At 51.8% G+C, this 17,131-nt stretch overlaps 16 non-coding genes across 16 annotated transcripts; all 16 read left to right on the top strand.

The window, feature by feature from the left end:
* The first annotated feature begins 779 nt into the window (after positions 1–779).
* On the top strand, positions 780–968 carry LOC131535221 (U2 spliceosomal RNA). Its single transcript, XR_009269571.1, has one exon. It is a non-coding gene; the product is annotated as a U2 spliceosomal RNA (small nuclear RNA).
* Positions 969–1,738: 770 nt separating this feature from the next.
* LOC131535206 (U1 spliceosomal RNA) lies at positions 1,739–1,902 on the top strand. The gene has a single exon (XR_009269557.1). It is a non-coding gene; the product is annotated as a U1 spliceosomal RNA (small nuclear RNA).
* A 1,322-nt stretch (positions 1,903–3,224) lies between these two features.
* LOC131535231 (U2 spliceosomal RNA) lies at positions 3,225–3,412 on the top strand. Its single transcript, XR_009269581.1, has one exon. It is a non-coding gene; the product is annotated as a U2 spliceosomal RNA (small nuclear RNA).
* Positions 3,413–4,204: 792 nt separating this feature from the next.
* On the top strand, positions 4,205–4,368 carry LOC131535194 (U1 spliceosomal RNA). Its single transcript, XR_009269546.1, has one exon. It is a non-coding gene; the product is annotated as a U1 spliceosomal RNA (small nuclear RNA).
* Positions 4,369–5,541: 1,173 nt separating this feature from the next.
* On the top strand, positions 5,542–5,730 carry LOC131535224 (U2 spliceosomal RNA). The gene has a single exon (XR_009269574.1). It is a non-coding gene; the product is annotated as a U2 spliceosomal RNA (small nuclear RNA).
* A 747-nt stretch (positions 5,731–6,477) lies between these two features.
* Positions 6,478–6,639, top strand: LOC131535229 (U1 spliceosomal RNA). Its single transcript, XR_009269579.1, has one exon. It is a non-coding gene; the product is annotated as a U1 spliceosomal RNA (small nuclear RNA).
* Positions 6,640–7,491: 852 nt separating this feature from the next.
* Positions 7,492–7,682, top strand: LOC131535216 (U2 spliceosomal RNA). The gene has a single exon (XR_009269567.1). It is a non-coding gene; the product is annotated as a U2 spliceosomal RNA (small nuclear RNA).
* Positions 7,683–8,285: 603 nt separating this feature from the next.
* Positions 8,286–8,442, top strand: LOC131535204 (U1 spliceosomal RNA). Its single transcript, XR_009269555.1, has one exon. It is a non-coding gene; the product is annotated as a U1 spliceosomal RNA (small nuclear RNA).
* A 966-nt stretch (positions 8,443–9,408) lies between these two features.
* Positions 9,409–9,597, top strand: LOC131535223 (U2 spliceosomal RNA). Its single transcript, XR_009269573.1, has one exon. It is a non-coding gene; the product is annotated as a U2 spliceosomal RNA (small nuclear RNA).
* A 767-nt stretch (positions 9,598–10,364) lies between these two features.
* LOC131535209 (U1 spliceosomal RNA) lies at positions 10,365–10,520 on the top strand. The gene has a single exon (XR_009269560.1). It is a non-coding gene; the product is annotated as a U1 spliceosomal RNA (small nuclear RNA).
* Positions 10,521–11,427: 907 nt separating this feature from the next.
* LOC131535215 (U2 spliceosomal RNA) lies at positions 11,428–11,618 on the top strand. The gene has a single exon (XR_009269566.1). It is a non-coding gene; the product is annotated as a U2 spliceosomal RNA (small nuclear RNA).
* A 728-nt stretch (positions 11,619–12,346) lies between these two features.
* LOC131535197 (U1 spliceosomal RNA) lies at positions 12,347–12,506 on the top strand. Its single transcript, XR_009269549.1, has one exon. It is a non-coding gene; the product is annotated as a U1 spliceosomal RNA (small nuclear RNA).
* Positions 12,507–13,347: 841 nt separating this feature from the next.
* LOC131535230 (U2 spliceosomal RNA) lies at positions 13,348–13,535 on the top strand. Its single transcript, XR_009269580.1, has one exon. It is a non-coding gene; the product is annotated as a U2 spliceosomal RNA (small nuclear RNA).
* A 731-nt stretch (positions 13,536–14,266) lies between these two features.
* Positions 14,267–14,422, top strand: LOC131535208 (U1 spliceosomal RNA). Its single transcript, XR_009269559.1, has one exon. It is a non-coding gene; the product is annotated as a U1 spliceosomal RNA (small nuclear RNA).
* A 1,007-nt stretch (positions 14,423–15,429) lies between these two features.
* Positions 15,430–15,617, top strand: LOC131535228 (U2 spliceosomal RNA). Its single transcript, XR_009269578.1, has one exon. It is a non-coding gene; the product is annotated as a U2 spliceosomal RNA (small nuclear RNA).
* A 790-nt stretch (positions 15,618–16,407) lies between these two features.
* On the top strand, positions 16,408–16,564 carry LOC131535203 (U1 spliceosomal RNA). The gene has a single exon (XR_009269554.1). It is a non-coding gene; the product is annotated as a U1 spliceosomal RNA (small nuclear RNA).
* The last annotated feature ends 567 nt before the right edge of the window (positions 16,565–17,131 follow it).

The raw sequence follows: 17,131 nt of genomic DNA, 5'->3' as shown, positions 1-17,131 counted from the left end.
GGCTAGTCAGCGATCCAGAGAGTTGTGCGGAGCGAACGGTTCTGTCATATTGCGCGTGTGAAAACAAAGTCGCTTGCGCTCTTCAAAAGGCGGCCCCACCAATGATGGGCCATTTAGTTTCAATTTCTCACAGACCTCACTTTTCAAGTCGATCAGACTGACTGTTGCCCAGCTGTAGCAGTTTTCATGCTTGTTTGGTTGTCCTTTCTATGTCAGTATTCTTTTTTTCCGTCTCGCAGCGCCACCAAGTGGCCAGCGCCAGCGCCCTTTTCGCCTGACCACAGATTGGGCCCGCATAGGTGTGCCGATTTGGGTGAAACGATCTCATTCCTTTCTCGAGTTATAGCCATTTTAGCAACCTCGGCCACACGACCTTGAACGTTTTGAGGTCCCTCGCCAAGGAGAATGGAAATTTCCGCTTTTTCTGCTGGATTATTGACAGTCAGACTCAGAGAATCTTTCTGAGCCGCCGGGCCGGACTGGGCCAAATGCCTGGTGCTAGTTTGCAAAAGTAGGTTTTCGACAAAATCCAAAATAGCCGAAAATCTCGCCAGTGCGACGAGCCGATCCGAGACCTGCCTCTCGTTCGGCTCGAGCCAAGGATTCCGATGACATAAGGCACTTGGCTCACGACAAGCCGCTTGGGAGTTAGGAGCGATGCCGTACTTTCCGTCGCAGGCGGGGAGGTGCTACCGCCCCGGCCTTTCAGGTCTCTGTGACTGACCGCGGCCTGGATGGGCGTGGCCGTTTCTGGCTTCCTCCCGCTGCGTCATAGCGTCATCGCTTCTCGGCCTTTTGGCTAAGATCAAGTGTAGTATCTGTTCTTATCAGTTTAATATCTGATCGTCCCCTACCGGGGACTGCATATTAAATTGATTTTTGGATCACGGAGCTGGAGCCGGGGCTTGCTCCGTCCACTCCACGCATCGGCCTGGTATTGCAGTGTCTCCAGGAACGGTGTGCTTCCCCTTTTTGGGGATTGCCGCTTTTGTGAAGAATAGCAGAGCAAATAACGAGGGGCCTTGCCTCGCCTCCCACGGAGGCCTGGTCTCGCAAAGCAGTCAAGTCACCTTTATTTACATAGCGCTTTTAACAATACAGATTGTGTCAAAGCACTTAACAGTATCAGTGGAGTGGAGATGATATTGCTGTATGGCTGGGTAGATTTTGCACGGTCCGCAGTCAACCAGTCAAGGTAGTAGACGAAGACGGTATCTGGAATTGCGCTTGGAGAGTTCCCATCAAACAATGGGAAGATCCAAGCGGATTCCAGGGTCTAATGACTAATGATTGTGTTGGGAGAGAACCGGGCTACATTCACTATCAAGGAATGCCCAAATTGTGCAGAAAGTGCGGCAAAATGGGACATTTAGCCGATGCATGCCAGGAGCTAATATGTGGGAAGTGTAGAGGAATTGGTCAGGTTTGTTTGATAAAAGGGATCATCTAAAACATTGGCTCTCAATTGAAGTCCTGGGCGCCATTTTGCATGTCTCCCTTATATAACACACCCGATTGAGATCACCAACTCGTTAGGAGAGAGAACTAATGAGCTGATGATCTCAATGAGAGGATAGGGGAGGGAGGGAGGGAGGGAGGGAGGGAGGGAGGGAGGGAGGGGTTGGCAATTCCCGGGATCGGGGTTGGCAATGCCGAATCCCTTGATAGGGGTGGGGGTCACCGTTGATGAGGATGGTCGAGAGGGAAATGGTAGCCCTGACTGGCAGCTTGAGTCTTCATACTTACCTGGCAGGGGAGACACCATGATCAAGAAGGCGGTTCACCCAGGGCGAGGCTCGGCCATTGCACTCCGGACGTGCTGACCCCTGCGAATTCCCCAAATGTGGGAATCTCGACTGCATAATTTATGGTAGTGGGGGACTGCGTTCGCGCTCTCCCCTGAAAGAGCTGGTTAAATAAATCTTTTTTTGCTTTTGTGTCTTTGTTCTTGTTTCGCCTTTGTTTTTCTTTTGTGTCTTTGTTCTTCTTTCGTGTCTTTGTTCTTCTTTCGTGTCTTTGTTCTTCTTTCGTGTCTTTGTTCTTCTTTTCTTTATTCTGGCTAGTCAGCGATCCAGAGAGTTGTGCGGAGCGAACGGTTCTGTCATATTGCGCGCGTGTGAAAACAAAGTCGTTTGCGCTCTTCAAAAGGCGGCCCCACCAATGATGGGCCATTTAGTTTCAATTTCTCACAGACCTCACTTTTCAAGTCGATCAGACTGACTGTTGCCCAGCTGTAGCTGTTTTCATGCTTGTTTGGTTGTCCTTTCTATGTCAGTATTCTTTTTTTTTCCGTCTCGCAGCGCCACCAAGTGGCCAGCGCCAGCGCCCTTTTTCGCCTGACCACAGATTGGGCCCGCATAGGTGTGCCGATTTGGGTGAAACGATCTCATTCCTTTCTCGAGTTATAGCTATTTTAGCAACCTCGCCACACGACCTTCGAACGCTTTTGAGGTCCCTCGCCAAGGAGAATGGAAATTTCCGCTTTTTCTGCTGGATTATTGACAGTCAGACTCAGAGAATCTTTCTGAGCCGCTCGGGCCGGACTGGGCCAAATGCCTGGTGCTAGTTTGCAAAAGTAGGTTTTCGACAAAATCCAAAATAGCCGAAAATCTCGCCAGTGCGACGAGCCGATCCGAGACCTGCCTCTCGTTCGGCTCGAGCCAAGGATTCCGATGACATAAGGCACTTGGCTCACGACAAGCCGCTTGGGAGTTAGGAGCGATGCCGTACTTTCCGTCGCAGGCGGGGAGGTGCTACCGCCCCGGCCTTTCAGGTCTCTGTGACTTACCTCGCCGGCGGGGAGGGTGCTACCGCCCCGGCCTTTCAGGTCTCTGTGACTTACCTCGCCGGGCGGGAGGGTGCTACCGCCCCGGCCTTTCAGGTCTCTGTGACTTACCTCGCCGGCGGGGAGGGTGCTACCGTCCCCGGCGTTTCAGGTCTCTGTGACTTACCTCGCCGGCGGGGAGGGTGCTACCGCCCCGGCCTTTCAGGTCTCTGTGACTTACCTCGCCGGCGGGGAGGGTGCTACCGTCCCCGGCGTTTCAGGTCTCTGTGACTTACCTCGCCGGCGGGGAGGGTGCTACCGCCCCGGCCTTTCAGGTCTCTGTGACTTACCTCGCCGGCGGGGAGGGTGCTACCGTCCCCGGCGTTTCAGGTCTCTGTGACTGACCGCGGCCTGGATGGGCGTGGCCGTTTCTGCCTTCCTCCCGCTGCGTCATAGCGTCATCGCTTCTCGGCCTTTTGGCTAAGATCAAGTGTAGTATCTGTTCTTATCAGTTTAATATCTGATACGCCCCTACCCGGGACTGCATATTAAATTGATTTTTGGATCACGGAGCTGGAGCCGGGCTTGCTCCGTCCACTCCACGCATCGGCCTGGTATTGCAGTGTCTCCAGGAACGGTGTGCTTCCCTTTGGGGATTGCCGCTTTTTGTGAAGAATAGCAGAGCAAATAACGAGGGGCCTTGCCTCGCCTCCCACGGAGGCCTGGTCTCGCAAAGCAGTCAAGTCACCTTTATTCATATAGCGCTTATAACAATACAGATTGTGTCAAAGCACTTAACAGTATCAGTGGAGTGGAGATGATATTGCTGTATGGCTGGGTAGATTTTGCACGGTCCGCAGTCAACCAGTCAAGGTAGTAGACGAAGACGGTATCTGAATTGCGCTTGGAGAGTTCCCATCAAACAATGGGAAGATCCAAGCGGATTCCAGGGTCTAATGACTAATGATTGTGTTGGGAGAGAACCGGGGCTACATTCACTATCAAGGAATGCCCAAATTGTGCAGAAAGTGCGGCAAAATGGGACATTTAGCCGATGCATGCCAGGAGCTAATATGTGGGAAGTGTAGAGGAATTGGTCAGGTTTGTTTGATAAAAAGGGATCATCTAAAACATTGGCTCTCAATTCCAGTCCTGGGCGCCATTTTGCATGTCTCCCTTATATAACACACCTGATTGAGATCACCAACTCGTTAGGAGAGAGAACTAATGAGCTGATGATCTCAATGAGAGGATGGGGAGGGAGGGAGGGAGGGAGGGAGGGAGGGAGGGAGGGAGGGAGGGGTTGGGAGGGGAGGGGAGGGGTTGGCAATTCCCGGGATCGGGGTTGGCAATGCCGAATCCCTTGATAGGGGTGGGGGTCACCGTTGATGAGGATGGTCGAGAGGGAAATGGTAGCCCTGACTGGCAGCTTGAGTCTTCATACTTACCTGGCAGGGGAGACACCATGATCAAGAAGGCGGTTCACCCAGGGCGAGGCTCGGCCATTGCACTCCGGACGTGCTGACCCCTGCGAATTCCCCAAATGTGGGAATCTCGACTGCATAATTTATGGTAGTGGGGGACTGCGTTCGCGCTCTCCCCTGAAAGAGCTGGTTAAATAAATCTTTTTTTGCTTTTGTGTCTTTGTTCTTGTTTCGCCTTTGTTTTTCTTTTGTGTCTTTGTTCTTCTTTTCTTTGTTCTGGCTAGTCAGCGATCCAGAGAGTTGTGCGGAGCGAACGGTTCTGTCATATTGCGCGCGTGTGAAAACAAAGTCGTTTGCGCTCTTCAAAAGGCGGCCCCACCAATGATGGGCCATTTAGTTTCAATTTCTCACAGACCTCACTTTTCAAGTCGATCAGACTGACTGTTGCCCAGCTGTAGCTGTTTTCATGCTTGTTTGGTTGTCCTTTCTATGTCAGTATTCTTTTTTTTTCCGTCTCGCAGCGCCACCAAGTGGCCAGCGCCAGCGCCCTTTTTCGCCTGACCACAGATTGGGCCCGTACATAGGTGTGCCGATTTGGGTGAAACGATCTCATTCCTTTCTCGAGTTATAGCCATTTTAGCAACCTCGGCCACACGACCTTCGAACGCTTTTGAGGTCCCTCGCCAAGGAGAATGGAAATTTCCGCTTTTTCTGCTGGATTATTGACAGTCAGACTCCAGAGAATCTTTCTGAGCCGCTTCGGGCCGGACTGGGCCAAATGCCTGGTGCTAGTTTGCAAAAGTAGGTTTTCGACAAAATCCAAAATAGCCGAAAATCTCGCCAGTGCGACGAGCCGATCCGAGACCTGCCTCTCGTTCGGCTCGAGCCAAGGATTCCGATGACATAAGGCACTTGGCTCTACGACAAGCCGTTTGGGAGTTAGGAGCGATGCCGTACTTTCCGTCGCAGGCCGGGGGAGGGTGCTACCGTCCCCCGGCGTTTCAGTTCTCTGTGACTTACCTCGCCGGCGGGGGAGGGTGCTACCGCCCCCCCGGCCTTTCAGGTCTCTGTGACTTACCTCGCCGGCGGGGAGGGTGCTACCGCCCCGGCCTTTCAGGTCTCTGTGACTTACCTCGCCGGCGGGGAGGGTGCTACCGTCCCCGGCGTTTCAGGTCTCTGTGACTTACCTCGCCGGCGGGGAGGGTGCTACCGTCCCCGGCGTTTCAGGTCTCTGTGACTTACCTCGCCGGCGGGGAGGGTGCTACCGTCCCCGGCCTTTCAGGTCTCTGTGACTGACCGCGGCCTGGATGGGCGTGGCCGTTTCTGCCTTCCTCCCCGCTGCGTCATAGCGTCATCGCTTCTCGGCCTTTTGGCTAAGATCAAGTGTAGTATCTGTTCTTATCAGTTTAATATCTGATACGTCCCCTACCCGGGACTGCATATTAAATTGATTTTTGGATCACGGAGCTGGAGCCGGGCTTGCTCCGTCCACTCCACGCATCGGCCTGGTATTGCAGTGTCTCCAGGAACGGTGTGCTTCCCTTTGGGGATTGCCGCTTTTTGTGAAGAATAGCAGAGCAAATAACGAGGGGCCTTGCCTCGCCTCCCACGGAGGCCTGGTCTCGCAAAGCAGTCAAGTCACCTTTATTCATATAGCGCTTATAACAATACAGATTGTGTCAAAGCACTTAACAGTATCAGTGGAGTGGAGATGATATTGCTGTATGGCTGGGTAGATTTTGCACGGTCCGCAGTCAACCAGTCAAGGTAGTAGACGAAGACGGTATCTGGAATTGCGCTTGGAGAGTTCCCATCAAACAATGGGAAGATCCAAGCGGATTCCAGGGTCTAATGACTAATGATTGTGTTGGGAGAGAACCGGGCTACATTCACTATCAAGGAATGCCCAAATTGTGCAGAAAGTGCGGCAAAATGGGACATTTAGCCGATGCATGCCAGGAGCTAATATGTGGGAAGTGTAGAGGAATTGGTCAGGTTTGTTTGATAAAAAGGGATCATCTAAAACATTGGCTCTCAATTCCAGTCCTGGGCGCCATTTTGCATGTCTCCCTTATATAACACACCTGATTGAGATCACCAACTCGTTAGGAGAGAGAACTAATGAGCTGATGATCTCAATGAGAGGATGGGGGAGGGGAGGGGAGGGGAGGGGTTGGCAATTCCCGGGATCGGGGTTGGCAATGCCGAATCCCTTGATAGGGGTGGGGTCACCGCTGATGAGGATGGTCGAGAGGGAAATGGTAGCCCTGACTGGCAGCTTGAGTCTTCATACTTACCTGGCAGGGGAGACACCATGATCAAGAAGGCGGTTCACCCAGGGCGAGGCTCGGCCATTGCACTCCGGACGTGCTGACCCCTGCGAATTCCCCAAATGTGGGAATCTCGACTGCATAATTTATGGTAGTGGGGGACTGCGTTCGCTCTCCCTGAAAGAGCTGGTTAAATAAATCTTTTTGCTTTTGTGTCTTTGTTCTTCTTTTCTTTATTCTGGCTAGTCAGCGATCCAGAGAGTTGTGCGGAGCGAACGGTTCTGTCATATTGCGCGCGTGTGAAAACAAAGTCGTTTGCGCTCTTCAAAAGGCGGCCCCACCAATGATGGGCCATTTAGTTTCAATTTCTCACAGACCTCACTTTTCAAGTCGATCAGACTGACTGTTGCCCAGCTGTAGCTGTTTTCATGCTTGTTTGGTTGTCCTTTCTATGTCAGTATTCTTTTTTTTTCCGTCTCGCAGCGCCACCAAGTGGCCAGCGCCAGCGCCCTTTTTCGCCTGACCACAGATTGGGCCCGCATATAGGTGTGCCGATTTGGGTGAAACGATCTCATTCCTTTCTCGAGTTATAGCCATTTTAGCAACCTCGGCCACACGACCTTCGAACGTTTTGAGGTCCCCTCGCCAAGGAGAATGGAAATTTCCGCTTTTTCTGCTGGATTATTGACAGTCAGACTCAGAGAATCTTTCTGAGCCGCCGGGCCGGACTGGGCCAAATGCCTGGTGCTAGTTTGCAAAAGTAGGTTTTCGACAAAACCCAAAATAGCCGAAAATCTCGCCAGTGCGACGAGCCGATCCCAGACCTGCCTCTCGTTCGGCTCGAGCCAAGGATTCCGATGACATAAGGCACTTGGCTCACGACAAGCCGTTTGGGAGTTAGGAGCGATGCCGTACTTTCCGTCGCAGGCGGGGAGGGTGCTACCGCCCCCCCGGCCTTTCAGGTCTCTGTGACTGACCGCGGCCTGGATGGGCGTGGCCGTTTCTGCCTTCCTCCCCGCTGCGTCATAGCGTCATCGCTTCTCGGCCTTTTGGCTAAGATCAAGTGTAGTATCTGTTCTTATCAGTTTAATATCTGATACGTCCCCTACCCGGGGACTGCATATTAAATTGATTTTTGGATCACGGAGCTGGAGCCGGGGCTTGCTCCGTCCACTCCACGCATCGGCCTGGTATTGCAGTGTCTCCAGGAACGGTGTGCTTCCCCTTTTTGGGGATTGCCGCTTTTTGTGAAGAATAGCAGAGCAAATAACGAGGGGCCAAAACTCCTCTGTGACAGAATGGAGAAAAAAACCTTGGGAGAAATCAGACTCAGTCGAGGGGCCAGTTCTCCTCTGGCCAGACGAAACCCGCAGTTCAAAAGTTGATATTTCTATTTTGATTTTGTTGCAATTTCTGACAATAATAGTATTATGTAGTTAGGTATTTTATTTTATTATAGCAGTGGTTGCCGTTTATTGAGATCTCTCACCTGAGGTCTTGGAGTCTTCCACTAACGAGCTGATGCGTCGAATCAGGTTTGTTTGATAAAAAGGGATCATCTAAAACATTGGCTCTCAATTGAAGTCCTGGGCGCCATTTTGCATGTCTCCTTATATAACACACCTGATTGAGATCACCAACTCGTTAGGAGAGAGAACTAATGAGCTGATGATCTCAATGAGAGGATGGGGAGGGAGGGAGGGAGGGAGGGGTTGGCAATTCCCGGGATCGGGGTTGGCAATGCCGAATCCCTTGATAGGGGTGGGGTCACCGCTGATGAGGATGGTCGAGAGGAAATGGTAGCCCTGACTGGCAGCTTGAGTCTTCATACTTACCTGGCAGGAGACACCATGATCAAGAAGGCGGTTCACCCAGGGCGAGGCTCGGCCATTGCACTCGGACGTGCTGACCCCTGCGAATTCCCCAAATGTGGGAATCTCGACTGCATAATTTATGGTAGTGGGGACTGCGTTCGCTCTCCCTGAAAGAGCTGGTTAAATAAATCTTTTTGCTTTTGTGTCTTTGTTCTTCTTTTCTTTGTTCTGGCTAGTCAGCGATCCAGAGAGTTGTGCGGAGCGAACGGTTCTGTCATATTGCGCGTGTGAAAACAAAGTCGCTTGCGCTCTTCAAAAGGCGGCCCCACCAATGATGGGCCATTTAGTTTCAATTTCTCACAGACCTCACTTTTCAAGTCGATCAGACTGACTGTTGCCCAGCTGTAGCAGTTTTCATGCTTGTTTGGTTGTCCTTTCTATGTCAGTATTCTTTTTTTCCGTCTCGCAGCGCCACCAAGTGGCCAGCGCCAGCGCCTTTTTCGCCTGACCACAGATTGGGCCCGTACATAGGTGTGCCGATTTGGGTGAAACGATCTCATTCCTTTCTCGAGTTATAGCCATTTTAGCAACCTCGCCACACGACCTTCGAACGCTTTTGAGGTCCCTCGCCAAGGAGAATGGAAATTTCCGCTTTTTCTGCTGGATTATTGACAGTCAGACTCCAGAGAATCTTTCTGAGCCGCTTCGGGCCGGACTGGGCCAAATGCCTGGTGCTAGTTTGCAAAAGTAGGTTTTCGACAAAATCCAAAATAGCCGAAAATCTCGCCAGTGCGACGAGCCGATCCGAGACCTGCCTCTCGTTCGGCTCGAGCCAAGGATTCCGATGACATAAGGCACTTGGCTCTACGACAAGCCGTTTGGGAGTTAGGAGCGATGCCGTACTTTCCGTCGCAGGCCGGGGGAGGGTGCTACCGCCCCGGCCTTTCAGGTCTCTGTGACTTACCTCGCCGGGCGGGAGGGTGCTACCGCCCCCCCCGGCGTTTCAGTTCTCTGTGACTTACCTCGCCGGCGGGGGAGGGTGCTACCGCCCCCCCGGCCTTTCAGGTCTCTGTGACTGACCGCGGCCTGGATGGGCGTGGCCGTTTCTGCCTTCCTCCCCGCTGCGTCATAGCGTCATCGCTTCTCGGCCTTTTGGCTAAGATCAAGTGTAGTATCTGTTCTTATCAGTTTAATATCTGATACGTCCCCTACCCGGGACTGCATATTAAATTGATTTTTGGATCACGGAGCTGGAGCCGGGCTTGCTCCGCCCACTCCACGCATCGGCCTGGTATTGCAGTGTCTCCAGGAACGGTGTGCTTCCCTTTGGGGATTGCCGCCAGAAGAATAGCAGAGCAAATAACGAGGGGCCTTGCCTCGCCTCCCACGGAGGCCTGGTCTCGCAAAGCAGTCAAGTCACCTTTATTCATATAGCGCTTATAACAATACAGATTGTGTCAAAGCACTTAACAGTATCAGTGGAGTGGAGATGATATTGCTGTATGGCTGGGTAGATTTTGCACGGTCCGCAGTCAACCAGTCAAGGTAGTAGACGAAGACGGTATCTGAATTGCGCTTGGAGAGTTCCCATCAAACAATGGGAAGATCCAAGCGGATTCCAGGGTCTAATGACTAATGATTGTGTTGGGAGAGAACCGGGCTACATTCACTATCAAGGAATGCCCAAATTGTGCAGAAAGTGCGGCAAAATGGGACATTTAGCCGATGCATGCCAGGAGCTAATATGTGGAAGTGTAGAGGAATTGGTCAGGTTTGTTTGATAAAAGGGATCATCTAAAACATTGGCTCTCAATTCCAGTCCTGGGCGCCATTTTGCATGTCTCCTTATATAACACACCTGATTGAGATCACCAACTCGTTAGGAGAGAGAACTAATGAGCTGATGATCTCAATGAGAGGATGGGGAGGGAGGGAGGGAGGGAGGGAGGGAGGGAGGGAGGGAGGGAGGGAGGGAGGGTTGGCAATTCCGGGATCGGGGTTGGCAATGCCGAATCCTTTGATAGGGGTGGGGTCACCGTTGATGAGGATGGTCGAGAGGAAATGGTAGCCCTGACTGGCAGCTTGAGTCTTCATACTTACCTGGCAGGAGACACCATGATCAAGAAGGCGGTTCACCCAGGGCGAGGCTCGCCATTGCACTCGGACGTGCTGACCCCTGCGAATTCCCCAAATGTGGGAATCTCGACTGCATAATTTATGGTAGTGGGGACTGCGTTCGCTCTCCCTGAAAGAGCTGGTTAAATAAATCTTTTTGCTTTTGTGTCTTTGTTCTTCTTTTCTTTATTCTGGCTAGTCAGCGATCCAGAGAGTTGTGCGGAGCGAACGGTTCTGTCATATTGCGCGCGTGTGAAAACAAAGTCGTTTGCGCTCTTCAAAAGGCGGCCCCACCAATGATGGGCCATTTAGTTTCAATTTCTCACAGACCTCACTTTTCAAGTCGATCAGACTGACTGTTGCCCAGCTGTAGCTGTTTTCATGCTTGTTTGGTTGTCCTTTCTATGTCAGTATTCTTTTTTTTTCCGTCTCGCAGCGCCACCAAGTGGCCAGCGCCAGCGCCCTTTTTCGCCTGACCACAGATTGGGCCCGTACATAGGTGTGCCGATTTGGGTGAAACGATCTCATTCCTTTCTCGAGTTATAGCCATTTTAGCAACCTCGGCCACACGACCTTCGAACGTTTTGAGGTCCCCTCGCCAAGGAGAATGGAAATTTCCGCTTTTTCTGCTGGATTATTGACAGTCAGACTCCAGAGAATCTTTCTGAGCCGCCGGGCCGGACTGGGCCAAATGCCTGGTGCTAGTTTGCAAAAGTAGGTTTTCGACAAAATCCAAAATAGCCGAAAATCTCGCCAGTGCGACGAGCCGATCCCAGACCTGCCTCTCGTTCGGCTCGAGCCAAGGATTCCGATGACATAAGGCACTTGGCTCTACGACAAGCCGTTTGGGAGTTAGGAGCGATGCCGTACTTTCCGTCGCAGGCGGGGAGGGTGCTACCGTCCCCCGGCGTTTCAGGTCTCTGTGACTTACCTCGCCGGCGGGGGAGGGTGCTACCGCCCCGGCCTTTCAGGTCTCTGTGACTGACCGCGCCTGATGGGCGTGGCCGTTTCTGCCTTCCTCCCCGCTGCGTCATAGCGTCATCGCTTCTCGGCCTTTTGGCTAAGATCAAGTGTAGTATCTGTTCTTATCAGTTTAATATCTGATACGTCCCCTACCCGGGGACTGCATATTAAATTGATTTTTGGATCACGGAGCTGGAGCCGGGGCTTGCTCCGTCCACTCCACGCATCGGCCTGGTATTGCAGTGTCTCCAGGAACGGTGTGCTTCCCTTTGGGGATTGCCGCCAGAAGAATAGCAGAGCAAATAAGGAGGGGCCTTGCCTCGCCTCCCACGGAGGCCTGGTCTCGCAAAGCAGTCAAGTCACCTTTATTTACATAGCGCTTTTAACAATACAGATTGTGTCAAAGCACTTAACAGTATCAGTGGAGTGGAGATGATATTGCTGTATGGCTGGGTAGATTTTGCACGGTCCGCAGTCAACCAGTCAAGGTAGTAGACGAAGACGGTATCTGAATTGCGCTTGGAGAGTTCCCATCAAACAATGGGAAGATCCAAGCGGATTCCAGGGTCTAATGACTAATGATTGTGTTGGGAGAGAACCGGGCTACATTCACTATCAAGGAATGCCCAAATTGTGCAGAAAGTGCGGCAAAATGGGACATTTAGCCGATGCATGCCAGGAGCTAATATGTGGGAAGTGTAGAGGAATTGGTCAGGTTTGTTTGATAAAAGGGATCATCTAAAACATTGGCTCTCAATTCCAGTCCTGGGCGCCATTTTGCATGTCTCCTTATATAACACACCTGATTGAGATCACCAACTCGTTAGGAGAGAGAACTAATGAGCTGATGATCTCAATGAGAGGATGGGGAGGGAGGGAGGGTTGGCAATTCCGGGATCGGGGTTGGCAATGCCGAATCCTTTGATAGGGGTGGGGTCACCGCTGATGAGGATGGTCGAGAGGAAATGGTAGCCCTGACTGGCAGCTTGAGTCTTCATACTTACCTGGCAGGGGAGACACCATGATCAAGAAGGCGGTTCACCCAGGGCGAGGCTCGGCCATTGCACTCCGGACGTGCTGACCCCTGCGAATTCCCCAAATGTGGGAATCTCGACTGCATAATTTATGGTAGTGGGGACTGCGTTCGCTCTCCCTGAAAGAGCTGGTTAAATAAATCTTTTTGCTTTTGTGTCTTTGTTCTTCTTTTCTTTGTTCTGGCTAGTCAGCGATCCAGAGAGTTGTGCGGAGCGAACGGTTCTGTCATATTGCGCGTGTGAAAACAAAGTCGCTTGCGCTCTTCAAAAGGCGGCCCCACCAATGATGGGCCATTTAGTTTCAATTTCTCACAGACCTCACTTTTCAAGTCGATCAGACTGACTGTTGCCCAGCTGTAGCTGTTTTCATGCTTGTTTGGTTGTCCTTTCTATGTCAGTATTCTTTTTTTCCGTCTCGCAGCGCCACCAAGTGGCCAGCGCCAGCGCCTTTTTCGCCTGACCACAGATTGGGCCCGCATATAGGTGTGCCGATTTGGGTGAAACGATCTCATTCCTTTCTCGAGTTATAGCCATTTTAGCAACCTCGCCACACGACCTTCGAACGCTTTTGAGGTCCCTCGCCAAGGAGAATGGAAATTTCCGCTTTTTCTGCTGGATTATTGACAGTCAGACTCAGAGAATCTTTCTGAGCCGCCGGGCCGGACTGGGCCAAATGCCTGGTGCTAGTTTGCAAAAGTAGGTTTTCGACAAAACCCAAAATAGCCGAAAATCTCGCCAGTGCGACGAGCCGATCCCAGACCTGCCTCTCGTTCGGCTCGAGCCAAGGATTCCGATGACATAAGGCACTTGGCTCTCGACAAGCCGTTTGGGAGTTAGGAGCGATGCCGTACTTTCCGTCGCAGGCGGGGAGGGTGCTACCGCCCCGGCCTTTCAGGTCTCTGTGACTGACCGCGCCTGATGGGCGTGGCCGTTTCTGCCTTCCTCCCGCTGCGTCATAGCGTCATCGCTTCTCGGCCTTTTGGCTAAGATCAAGTGTAGTATCTGTTCTTATCAGTTTAATATCTGATACGCCCCTACCCGGGACTGCATATTAAATTGATTTTTGGATCACGGAGCTGGAGCCGGGCTTGCTCCGTCCACTCCACGCATCGGCCTGGTATTGCAGTGTCTCCAGGAACGGTGTGCTTCCCTTTGGGGATTGCCGCTTTTGTGAAGAATAGCAGAGCAAATAACGAGGGGCCTTGCCTCGCCTCCCACGGAGGCCTGGTCTCGCAAAGCAGTCAAGTCACCTTTATTTACATAGCGCTTTTAACAATACAGATTGTGTCAAAGCACTTAACAGTATCAGTGGAGTGGAGATGATATTGCTGTATGGCTGGGTAGATTTTGCACGGTCCGCAGTCAACCAGTCAAGGTAGTAGACGAAGACGGTATCTGAATTGCGCTTGGAGAGTTCCCATCAAACAATGGGAAGATCCAAGCGGATTCCAGGGTCTAATGACTAATGATTGTGTTGGGAGAGAACCGGGCTACATTCACTATCAAGGAATGCCCAAATTGTGCAGAAAGTGCGGCAAAATGGGACATTTAGCCGATGCATGCCAGGAGCTAATATGTGGAAGTGTAGAGGAATTGGTCAGGTTTGTTTGATAAAAGGGATCATCTAAAACATTGGCTCTCAATTCCAGTCCTGGGCGCCATTTTGCATGTCTCCTTATATAACACACCTGATTGAGATCACCAACTCGTTAGGAGAGAGAACTAATGAGCTGATGATCTCAATGAGAGGATGGGGAGGGAGGGAGGGTTGGCAATTCCGGGATCGGGGTTGGCAATGCCGAATCCTTTGATAGGGGTGGGGTCACCGTTGATGAGGATGGTCGAGAGGAAATGGTAGCCCTGACTGGCAGCTTGAGTCTTCATACTTACCTGGCAGGAGACACCATGATCAAGAAGGCGGTTCACCCAGGGCGAGGCTCGCCATTGCACTCGGACGTGCTGACCCCTGCGAATTCCCCAAATGTGGGAATCTCGACTGCATAATTTATGGTAGTGGGGACTGCGTTCGCTCTCCCTGAAAGAGCTGGTTAAATAAATCTTTTTGCTTTTGTGTCTTTGTTCTTCTTTTCTTTATTCTGGCTAGTCAGCGATCCAGAGAGTTGTGCGGAGCGAACGGTTCTGTCATATTGCGCGTGTGAAAACAAAGTCGCTTGCGCTCTTCAAAAGGCGGCCCCACCAATGATGGGCCATTTAGTTTCAATTTCTCACAGACCTCACTTTTCAAGTCGATCAGACTGACTGTTGCCCAGCTGTAGCAGTTTTCATGCTTGTTTGGTTGTCCTTTCTATGTCAGTATTCTTTTTTTCCGTCTCGCAGCGCCACCAAGTGGCCAGCGCCAGCGCCTTTTTCGCCTGACCACAGATTGGGCCCGCATATAGGTGTGCCGATTTGGGTGAAACGATCTCATTCCTTTCTCGAGTTATAGCTATTTTAGCAACCTCGCCACACGACCTTCGAACGCTTTTGAGGTCCCTCGCCAAGGAGAATGGAAATTTCCGCTTTTTCTGCTGGATTATTGACAGTCAGACTCAGAGAATCTTTCTGAGCCGCTCGGGCCGGACTGGGCCAAATGCCTGGTGCTAGTTTGCAAAAGTAGGTTTTCGACAAAATCCAAAATAGCCGAAAATCTCGCCAGTGCGACGAGCCGATCCCAGACCTGCCTCTCGTTCGGCTCGAGCCAAGGATTCCGATGACATAAGGCACTTGGCTCACGACAAGCCGCTTGGGAGTTAGGAGCGATGCCGTACTTTCCGTCGCAGGCGGGGAGGGTGCTACCGCCCCGGCCTTTCAGGTCTCTGTGACTTACCTCGCCGGCGGGGAGGGTGCTACCGCCCCGGCCTTTCAGGTCTCTGTGACTTACCTCGCCGGCGGGGAGGGTGCTACCGCCCCGGCCTTTCAGGTCTCTGTGACTTACCTCGCCGGCGGGGAGGGTGCTACCGTCCCCGGCGTTTCAGGTCTCTGTGACTGACCGCGGCCTGGATGGGCGTGGCCGTTTCTGCCTTCCTCCCGCTGCGTCATAGCGTCATCGCTTCTCGGCCTTTTGGCTAAGATCAAGTGTAGTATCTGTTCTTATCAGTTTAATATCTGATACGCCCCTACCCGGGACTGCATATTAAATTGATTTTTGGATCACGGAGCTGGAGCCGGGCTTGCTCCGTCCACTCCACGCATCGGCCTGGTATTGCAGTGTCTCCAGGAACGGTGTGCTTCCCTTTGGGGATTGCCGCCAGAAGAATAGCAGAGCAAATAACGAGGGGCCTTGCCTCGCCTCCCACGGAGGCCTGGTCTCGCAAAGCAGTCAAGTCACCTTTATTCATATAGCGCTTATAACAATACAGATTGTGTCAAAGCACTTAACAGTATCAGTGGAGTGGAGATGATATTGCTGTATGGCTGGGTAGATTTTGCACGGTCCGCAGTCAACCAGTCAAGGTAGTAGACGAAGACGGTATCTGAATTGCGCTTGGAGAGTTCCCATCAAACAATGGGAAGATCCAAGCGGATTCCAGGGTCTAATGACTAATGATTGTGTTGGGAGAGAACCGGGCTACATTCACTATCAAGGAATGCCCAAATTGTGCAGAAAGTGCGGCAAAATGGGACATTTAGCCGATGCATGCCAGGAGCTAATATGTGGAAGTGTAGAGGAATTGGTCAGGTTTGTTTGATAAAAAGGGATCATCTAAAACATTGGCTCTCAATTCCAGTCCTGGGCGCCATTTTGCATGTCTCCCTTATATAACACACCTGATTGAGATCACCAACTCGTTAGGAGAGAGAACTAATGAGCTGATGATCTCAATGAGAGGATGGGGAGGGAGGGAGGGAGGGAGGGAGGGAGGGAGGGAGGAGGGAGGGAGGGAGGGAGGGAGGGAGGGAGGGAGGGGTTGGCAATTCCCGGGATCGGGGTTGGCAATGCCGAATCCTTTGATAGGGGTGGGGTCACCGCTGATGAGGATGGTCGAGAGGAAATGGTAGCCCTGACTGGCAGCTTGAGTCTTCATACTTACCTGGCAGGAGACACCATGATCAAGAAGGCGGTTCACCCAGGGCGAGGCTCGGCCATTGCACTCGGACGTGCTGACCCCTGCGAATTCCCCAAATGTGGGAATCTCGACTGCATAATTTATGGTAGTGGGGACTGCGTTCGCTCTCCCTGAAAGAGCTGGTTAAATAAATCTTTTTGCTTTTGTGTCTTTGTTCTTCTTTTCTTTATTCTGGCTAGTCAGCGATCCAGAGAGTTGTGCGGAGCTTAACGGTTCTGTCATATTGCGCGTGTGAAAACAAAGTCGTTTGCGCTCTTCAAAAGGCGGCCCCACCAATGATGGGCCATTTAGTTTCAATTTCTCACAGACCTCACTTTTCAAGTCGATCAGACTGACTGTTGCCCAGCTGTAGCTGTTTTCATGCTTGTTTGGTTGTCCTTTCTATGTCAGTATTCTTTTTTTCCGTCTCGCAGCGCCACCAAGTGGCCAGCGCCAGCGCCTTTTTCGCCTGACCACAGATTGGGCCCGCATAGGTGTGCCGATTTGGGTGAAACGATCTCATTCCTTTCTCGAGTTATAGCCATTTTAGCAACCTCGCCACACGACCTTCGAACGCTTTGAGGTCCCTCGCCAAGGAGAATGGAAATTTCCGCTTTTTCTGCTGGATTATTGACAGTCAGACTCAGAGAATCTTTCTGAGCCGCTCGGGCCGGACTGGGCCAAATGCCTGGTGCTAGTTT

The sequence above is a fragment of the Onychostoma macrolepis genome, unplaced genomic scaffold (assembly GCF_012432095.1).
Source record: "Onychostoma macrolepis isolate SWU-2019 unplaced genomic scaffold, ASM1243209v1 Scaffold19, whole genome shotgun sequence".
In the NCBI taxonomy this organism is placed as follows: Eukaryota; Metazoa; Chordata; class Actinopteri; order Cypriniformes; family Cyprinidae; genus Onychostoma; species Onychostoma macrolepis.
The sequence above is the reverse complement of the archived record's forward strand: the minus strand, read 5'-3'. Positions and strand labels throughout refer to the sequence as shown.